This window comes from Cebus imitator, unplaced genomic scaffold, assembly GCF_001604975.1.
Source record: "Cebus imitator isolate Cc_AM_T3 unplaced genomic scaffold, Cebus_imitator-1.0 Scaffold146, whole genome shotgun sequence".
NCBI lineage: Eukaryota > Metazoa > Chordata > Mammalia > Primates > Cebidae > Cebus > Cebus imitator.
This window is the reverse complement of record NW_016107461.1, coordinates 415,932-424,916: the sequence shown is the minus strand read 5'-3', so window position 1 is coordinate 424,916 and position 8,985 is coordinate 415,932.

Genomic DNA, 8,985 nt, shown 5'->3' with positions numbered 1-8,985 from the left:
AAAAAAAAAAAAAAAAAGAAAAAAGAAAGAAATCATCTTGCCTGAATAGCCTCTTCCTTTGATTCAAGTTTTTAAAATTATATATCTACACCACTCTCTTCTACCGCTTTGCTAAAAGGCAGGGCTCTTCTCCTCTCCAGAGCTAATCGCCCCACTCCTTCCTTAATTTATTTTGAAGGCAATATTGATTGCATATTATGTGCCAGGAACATATAAAACATATAAGGTATTTTGATTCAGAGATGAGTGACCTAGGCTTTGAGGAGCTCACAGTTATTTTGGGAAGATCAGATTGGCAAGGAAATGAACCATCACCACGCAGTGAAGTGCATAAGAAAGTATGGGAGCCTAAGAGAACCAAAAAGCAAACCGAGATTCAATACGATTTTCTGTCCTTCCAAATTATCACACCCAAAAGACAAAATCACTTACAAATGAGTTTTTCCCTTTGAGGGTCCTCCACTCACTCTGCTTCTGTTTGCAGCCTAAGGACACATCAGACTTGCCATTGTCACAAGGTACTGAGAACTGGCATCTGTAGCTACAAATGGTGTCTCTCTTCAAAGCTTGGGAAACCTGCTCCACCTATCATTAAACATTCCACAATGATTTATTCAGAAGAGCTACCGTCTCAGCTGAATTTTAAAATAAGTGCCTGGGCCAGGCATGGTGACTCATGCCTATAATCCCAGCACTTTGGGAGGCTAAGGCAGGAGGATTACTTGAGGCTAGAAGTTTGAGACCAGCCCTGGCAACATAGGGACACCCCTGTCTCTATCAAAAAAAAAAAGAAGAAGAAGAAGAAGGAGAGGAAATTTATATTAACTGTTCATGGTAGCACATGCCTGTAGTCCCAGCTACTTGGGGGGCTGAGGTGGGAGGATCATTTGAGTCTGGAAGGTCAACACTGCAGTGAAGACATGGTCACACCACTGCACTCCAGCCTGGGCAACAGAGGGAGACCCTGTCTCAAAAAACAAGTAAATAAAATAATTTGTTTGAATTTAATATGAATTTTATATGCTTTTACTGAAGTACACACCCATGTACCCCTGCAAGGACATGTCCTGCCAAATTTCAATAGTCACCTCAAATATCACATTCTTTCAGTTACTCATATGCAGTAAACAGTCATTTATTCATTCCTGCTTTCTCAACCCCATGACTCTCTCTAACACTTTCAGTCCTTCACTTCTCCTGGCTTTTGATTCTCTGCCTTTTAACAGAAACATGCCTGTCCCATCTGATGTTCTACACAGGCTGGGTGTCCTGCCCACCCCCATTTTTCTCCTTCCATTTAGCACAAAAGCTCACAAGAGTTTACTATAGCCCCCTTTACTTTCACATGACACATTCTCTCCTCAACAATGTGTAATGTGGCATCAGGCCCCATGCTTTCAAAAGCCAACTATAGTCTTGCACTTCACAAACCCAGCAGGCTATTCTCAGGCTTCATTTGCTTTGCTGTGAACTTCTCTGCAGATTTGCGTTCTTTGCTGGTGTTATCCTCCTTTCTGCCACTGTCTCCCCCTTTGCTTTTATGAAACAATTCTCACCTGGGTTGCACCTTACTAATCTTTCCTTGCTTTCTCCTTTTCCTCCCTCATCTTGTAAATAAGAGTACTAGCCAAAATCTAGTTCTTGTTGAGTAGTTTTATTCATTTCCAAGGTTTCAACTAGCACTCAATTAATATGGCCCTTAAATGTACATTTCTAGCCAGGACTCTCTCTGGAACTCCAATCTTGCATTCCAAACTACATATGTGACATTTTCAAGAAAATGAACTACAGATATTTCAAACACCGTACCTAAAACCCCAGATTCTTCTGGCTCCTCTTTCTCTCCCAGTCTTCAAACCTGAAATTCTAGAGTAAGTTTTTAATCTTTCCCCTCATATCTATTTAATTTCCCAATTTTCTAAGTACTTTCTTCCCAGCATCTCCACTTTTCTCGTTGCCTTCACCCTAATCAGGACCTTAATACACACACCTAGATTACAGCAACCGTCTTCTAACCAGTTTCTCTGCCTCGGGCATTCCATCCCCAGCCAGTCTGTCCTGTACATTTCCAGTAAGTGAAACTTCCTAGATGATAACATCACTACCCTGCCCAAATGTCTTTCATGGCTTCCCAAAATCTAGAGGGCAAAGATGTGTAAACTGATCATGATGGCCAGCCACAAGCAAATCCTAACCTACATTTTAGATTCATCTCCTATAACACGCCGTGCCAGCGAAACTGCTGTATTAGCCCTGCTTGAAAATACTTACATGTCTTTGGTCACTGTTCCCTAAAAGAGGACACATGCTCCCTCGTCACTTCTCACCAAATATACTCCCATTTTTCCAAGGCTTGTTTCAAGCCCCACCTCATCCCAATTCTAGGTCATTCCCCCATCCTGTGCTTCTTGAGCTTTCTGGGTCATGGTACTCCCTACGCAATTCCCTTCAAACTAGTTTGAGTATGCCTTATGAAATCAATTACATTTTTATATTTAACTGTTGGGTTTGGAGGTGTTTGAGGATGTATGTCATATGATCTCTTAGGACAGTTACTGTCGTGGTGGCACAGAAGAAACTATTGCAGGGTCAAGACATTAGGTGATGAAGGAAAAGCAGACATGTGTATTATGGTACAAAGTCAAAGAGAAAATACACTTGAATTTCAATCTGAGAAAACATTACTAAGGCTTTATTTCATGTGAAAAAGTGGAAATTAGCATGATTTTAGGAAAAACAGTGAGAACATTAATGAGGCCAGAAAAGACTGTTACCTTAGGAATTTTGTGGTGAGATGTTGTCAGATAAAACAGTTGATAATGAACTTAGCAAGAAAGTACACGTTTAACTATGGTTATATTCCAATACAAAATTCATTAATTTCCTAATAATTTCTGTGACGGGAAATTATAATTCAACCGAAGCACTGGCGAACAGCTGATTTTTATAGAACACCATCTTTAAATGATAATAAGAATGAACATACAATCCCTTTTCTATTCAAATTGTCAACATTCATTTACTGCTTACTTCAGCTCTGTTAAGCATCATTTTTCAAAATTCTACTTTAGAAAATGGAGAACCCAAACCCAGTTACTATGGTAATCTGGATTTCCTCCATTATGTTTCCTACAATTTTTTTTTTGTTTATAACTTTTTCCAAAGGTGAAATGTCGAGGACACTGATTTTAGCAGCCTGTATTTGCTAGAGCCTGTCTTTTTTCAGAGCCTCTGTCTCATCAACTGAAAAGTTCAAGGGTGTGTTAGCCTTGATATTTGCAGCAATGAAACATAATGTTCCTGCACGTTTTTTCTTTTCCTCTTTTCAGGTTTTCTTATTTTTGTGTTTATTTTCTCATGGTTTTAAAACTTACCCTACCAAATTCCCAAGTCTGGAATTATTTTCTGTCACTGCAGTCATTGAAGCATAGTATTTTTTTGTTTGCCATCCGGAACATCCTACAGTTCTACTCAGAGGGGAAGAGGAGAAGAAAGGGGCAGCAGGTGCTGAAGTTCTATTCACAAGGGCACTGACCCTCAGCAGGGGCGTGACAGGGCTTTAAAATAGGATTAGACACCCAAACAAGGAAAAGGTCACACTTGACATTTCCACTGGAAATACCAATGCAAATAGAGCTGATCCTAGGGACATTTTTCACACACACACACACACACACACACACACACACACAATTTTGAAGTGGTTTAAGAAAAAAATGATAAATTTCAATGAATTATTTTCTTAAAAGCTTAAAAAAGCAACTATTGGAAATAGGGCACAATAATAATGGCAACAAATGAGTCAAAAATTCACGAGAAATGTCTTCTATTGTTTGTTATTTTTAAGGATTCATTACATTATTTTGTCATAAGAAGAAAACCAAGGATGGAGTTGATGGGGGAAGTAACATAAAGATCTGGACATGTTGATTTTGATATATAGAAATTCTCAATATTTTTTAAAACTTAGTTCCTAATCACTGTCATCCCCATTTCTACTTACAAATTGTCCCATCTGTCTCCTGAATAATTAATAATAGAATAATGATAACATTTTCTCTCCCAATTTTTCATTTCATATTAAAGTAACTGGCCAGGCACAGTGGCTCACACTTGTAATCCTGACATTTTGGGAGGCCAAGGCTGGAGAACTGCTTGAGCCCAGGAGTTCACGATCAACCTAGGCAAAGAAGTGATACCGTTTCTCTACAAAAAAATAAAAAATTAGCCAGGTATTGTGGTGTACACCTGTGACACCAGCTACTCAGGAGGCTGAGGAGGGAGGATCACTTCATCTTAGGAGGTCGAGGCTGCAGTGAGCCATGATTGTGTCACTGAACTCCAGCCTGGGCAACAGAGCAAAATCCTGTCTCAAAAAAATAAAAATTAAAAATTAAACGAGCTGACCAAAGCATCTAATACCAAAGTAAAATTTGGAGGCACCTGGAAGAGGAAATTTGTCACAAGCTGCTTCAGTATCCACCAATACCTCTTGAAGATTTCCACATCATTCTTCAAAAAGGAGACTGCCCATGAGCCCATTGCATAATTCTGAAAATTCATGAGCCTTCCAGCTCCAAAATGTTGTGCCTTCATTGGTACAACAGAGACATGTATGTCTATTAACAACATTCCCAAAGTAAGCTAGACCAACACAGGCTTATTCCAAAACGAAGAATTCTTAAAGGCATAAGTAAATTCTAGAGGCCTGCATGTATACAGTTATTCAAAGAAGTCCAAGAAAAACATATCTCCTGCATAGATTCCAATTTTAATATATTAGACATACATAAAGGGAGGTTCACCTATACACAAATTGTATGTTAAGATTCTTGAACGTTTGACTATGGAAAAAAATCAAAATCAAACCTACCCTAGAGAAGCTAAAACTCTTTAAGTGAAGAACTGTCCTGAAATAACACAGTGGGACATGAGGTTTGGGGTGAAGGTAGTAGATTCTTCTTGACTCTCCTCCAGTGACTACAGGTTTTAAAACTGCCTACCACATTGAAATGATGTAATTTAGTCTTTTATTAATCACAGTCACCCAAAGTTGTCAGAGTGTCTAGTATAAGATTACCTTGAGTTTTAACTAAAAGCAAAAGCAGAGAAAAAAAAAACAACCCTCCCCTGAGGAAATGTATGATTCCATTAAGTTATTTGAAATTATTGCAACAAATTCAAAGACCATCGTAAATACCTATGCAAGCACCTAGGAGCCCCATATCTCAACTTGATAGAGCTTCTATAAACTGAAGCAGCATTCACAAAGTTTGGCTGCATTGAGCCCTGAACATGCTTCACCACATTCTATTCTCACAAATTGAGTGTAATATAGTCATGCACTGCCTTACAGCAGGGCTATGTCCGGAAAGACGTGTCATGATTTATGCTACCTTGTGGTTGCATAAACATCATAGTGTCCTTACACAAACCTAGCATACACTCTCTACACACCTAAGCTATATGAGATAGCCTACTGCTCCGAGGCTACACACCTATACAGCATGTGACTGTGCTGTAGGCGGTTGTAACATAATAGTAATTGTATATCTAAATGTAACTAAATATAGAAAAAGTACAGTAAAAATAACCATAAAAGTATATGGTGTTAAATAAAAAACAAAAACCAGGCTGGGTGCCTATAATCCCAGTTTGGGATGCTGAGGCAGGTGGATCACGAGGTCAGGAAATCAAGACCGGCCTGGCCAACATGGCAAAACTCTGTTTCTACTAAAAATACAAAAAAAAATTAGCTGGGCATGGTGGCATATGCCTGTAGTCCCAGCTACTCCAGAGGCCAAGGCAGGAGAATCTCTTGAATCCGGGAGGTGAAGGTTGCAGTGAGCCAAGATTGTGCCACTGTACTCCAGCCTGGTGACAGAGCAAGACTCCATCTCAAAAAACAAACAAACAAACAAACAAAATAAACAGTATAAAATGGATGCTACACCTGATCAGGTGGCTCACGCCCTAGCATTTTGGGAGGCCGAGGGAGGTGGATCTCTTGAGCCCAGGAGTTCAAGTCCAGCCTGGGCAACATGGTGAAACCCCACCTCTATAAAAAAATACAAAAAATTAGCCAGGCCTGGTGGTGCCTATAATCCCAGCTACGCGGGAGGCTGAGGTGGGAAGGCTTGAGCCTGGGAGGTAGAGGTTGCAGTGAGTCGAGCTCATGTCATTGCACTCTAGCCTGTCTCAAATAAAAATAGGTACACATATATAGGGCCGTTACCATCAACGGAGCTTGCAGGAGTGGAAGTTGCTATGGGTGAATCAATGAGTGGTGAGTAAATGTGCAGGCCTAGGACATTACTGTACACTACTGTAGACTTTATGAACACCGTACACAGGCTACACTAAATTTATAAAAAATATTTTTCTTTAATAATAAATTAACATTAGCCTACCGTAACTTCTTTACTTTATAAATGTTTTAAATTATTAAATTTCTGACTTTTTGGTAATGACACTTAGCTTAAAACACAAACATATTGTACAGTGTCATAAACTATTTTCTCTCTTTATATCCTTATTCTATAAGATTTTTTCTATTGTTTCTTTTTTCCTTTTTAAGCTTTTTTGTTAAAAATGAAGACACAAACATACACATTAGCCTAAGCCTACACAGGAACAAGATCATCAATATCACTATTTTCCACCTCTACATGCTATTCCACTGGAAGGTCTTCAGGGGCAATAACATGCATGGAGCCATCATCTCCTATAATAACTATGCCTTCTTTTGGAATACCTCCTGAGGGACCCGCCTGAGGCTCTTCTTGAGGTGTCACTCTTTTCAGACATACATCCATGGTGGTTTGCTTGGTTTGTTTCATTTATTTCAGGATAGATTTGCTTCTAAACAGATAATGATGCACCATGAACATTCTTCTCTATGAATGAAAACCTTCCAGCATTGGGCGGGGGTCTGTGTTTTCAAATGTTTTAAGGAGTTTGTTGAGGTCTGCAAAAGCTTCTGCTAAAGCCTTCACTGTGAATTTTCATGTAGGTTTTTCCTTTTCTTCTCCTGCAGTTTTCTTTTCTCTTGCCTATTCTTCAGCTATGTGTTCCTGTTCCATCAAAATCTTATGTATGGAACCACCATCATATATGTGGTCCCACATTGAAGTCTCATTATGCATCACGTGGCTGATATCTAAATTGTCCATCACCCTTAATGAAATCCAAGAACTTGTCATAGAGGAAAATATCTTTTATTAAAGAGCAGTTTTCAGGTCACAGTTGCTATCTTTTTAACTACATGATATTCAGCTTCTACGGATATTAACTGTAATGGACACCATTGAAATAAGTGAGAAATTGACTTTATATTAAACTGGGCAACAGAGGAAGACAAGATTCAGTCTCAGAAAAGGAAAACGAAAGAAAAGAAAGCTCATCTCCATCTCAAAATGTGATAAACACATACTTTTTTTCTGGAATTTTTATAGTTTTAATCTAATATTTATTATACCGTATAGTAAAAGAGTGAAACCCTTTTTTTCTACAACTACTTGGTCAGGTCTCTCAACCAACTTGCCCTTTAGCCAAGGCTTTTTTATTTTAATTTTTTATTTTTTTCTGAGATGGAGTTTCACTCTTGTCGCCCAGACTGGAGTGCAATGACATGATCCCGGCTCATGGCAACCTCTGCCTCCCAGGTTCAAGCAATTCTCCTGTCTCAGCCTCCCAACTAGCTGGGACTACAGGTGCCTGCCACCATGCCCAGCTAATTTTTGTATTTTTATTAGAGACAGGGTTTCACAATGTTGGCCAGGCTGGTCTCTAACTCCTGGCCCCAGGGGATCCACCCACCTTGGCCTCCCAAAGTGCTGGGATTACTGGTGTGAGCCACTGTGATCAGCCTTCAAGTCTTTTTTTAAATATATATATATATATGAACTATCATTATAAATATGAAGAACTTCCTCAGAGCTCTCTACCTTACTATTGGCTTGTTTATTCTTATTTCAGTACCACACAGTTTAATTTTTGTCACTTGGGAGACTTATAAAGTCATTAGTTATTATTTTAAAAAAAAAAAAGTCATGACATTTTCATATGTTTAGTCTTCTAGACAAACTTTGGAATAATTTTGGTCAAGTACCTGCAGGAAACTATTGATGCCGTGATTAGGAATGCGTTAGATCTATAAACTAATTCGGAAATGACTGTCGACTTGATCACATTCAGTCTTTCCATCAGAAGCAAAGTACGTCTTTATGTTTCTATAACATTCAAGTAAATATTTATTATTATTATTGATTAAATCTCTTCCTCTGTTCTTCCTCCTTGGCGGTTATTGCCGCTGAATACGAATTCTATTGATTTTGGATTGATTCATTACCTGGCCACTTTATGGAAATTTCCTATATTAAATGTTTCTAAGTTGATTCTCTGTATTTTTCTAGATATAAGAAATTATTATTATTATTTAAGACAGTCTCGCTCTGTCGCCCAGACTGGAGTGCAGTGGCACTATCTCAACTCACCGCAACCTCCACCTCCCGAGTTCAAATGACTTTCATGCCTCAGCCTCCCAAGTACCTGGGATTATAGGCACACCCCACCACGCCTGGCTAATTTTTTTAATTTTTAGTAGAGACAGGTCACCATGTTGTCCAGGCTGGTCTCAAACTCCTGAGCTCAGGCAATCTACCCACATTGGCCTCCTAAAGTGCTGGGATCACAGGCATGAGCCACCATGCCAGGTCAGGAATTAGTATTATTTCTTATAATAATAATTAATATAATTACTATAAGAATTATTATCATCATAAATAATAATAATTTGGCCTCTTCCTTTTCTATTCATTATACTTCCCATCTCTACTTCAGATGAAATAATGTTAAATAGTAAGTTATAGATGCAATCCTTGTCTTATTCCTGATTTTCTCCCCAGTGGTTTATTGTTAAATTCAATCTTGATTTTAAGTTAGAATGGATATTCTTTATCATTTAGGGTTTCTGACAGATTCAGG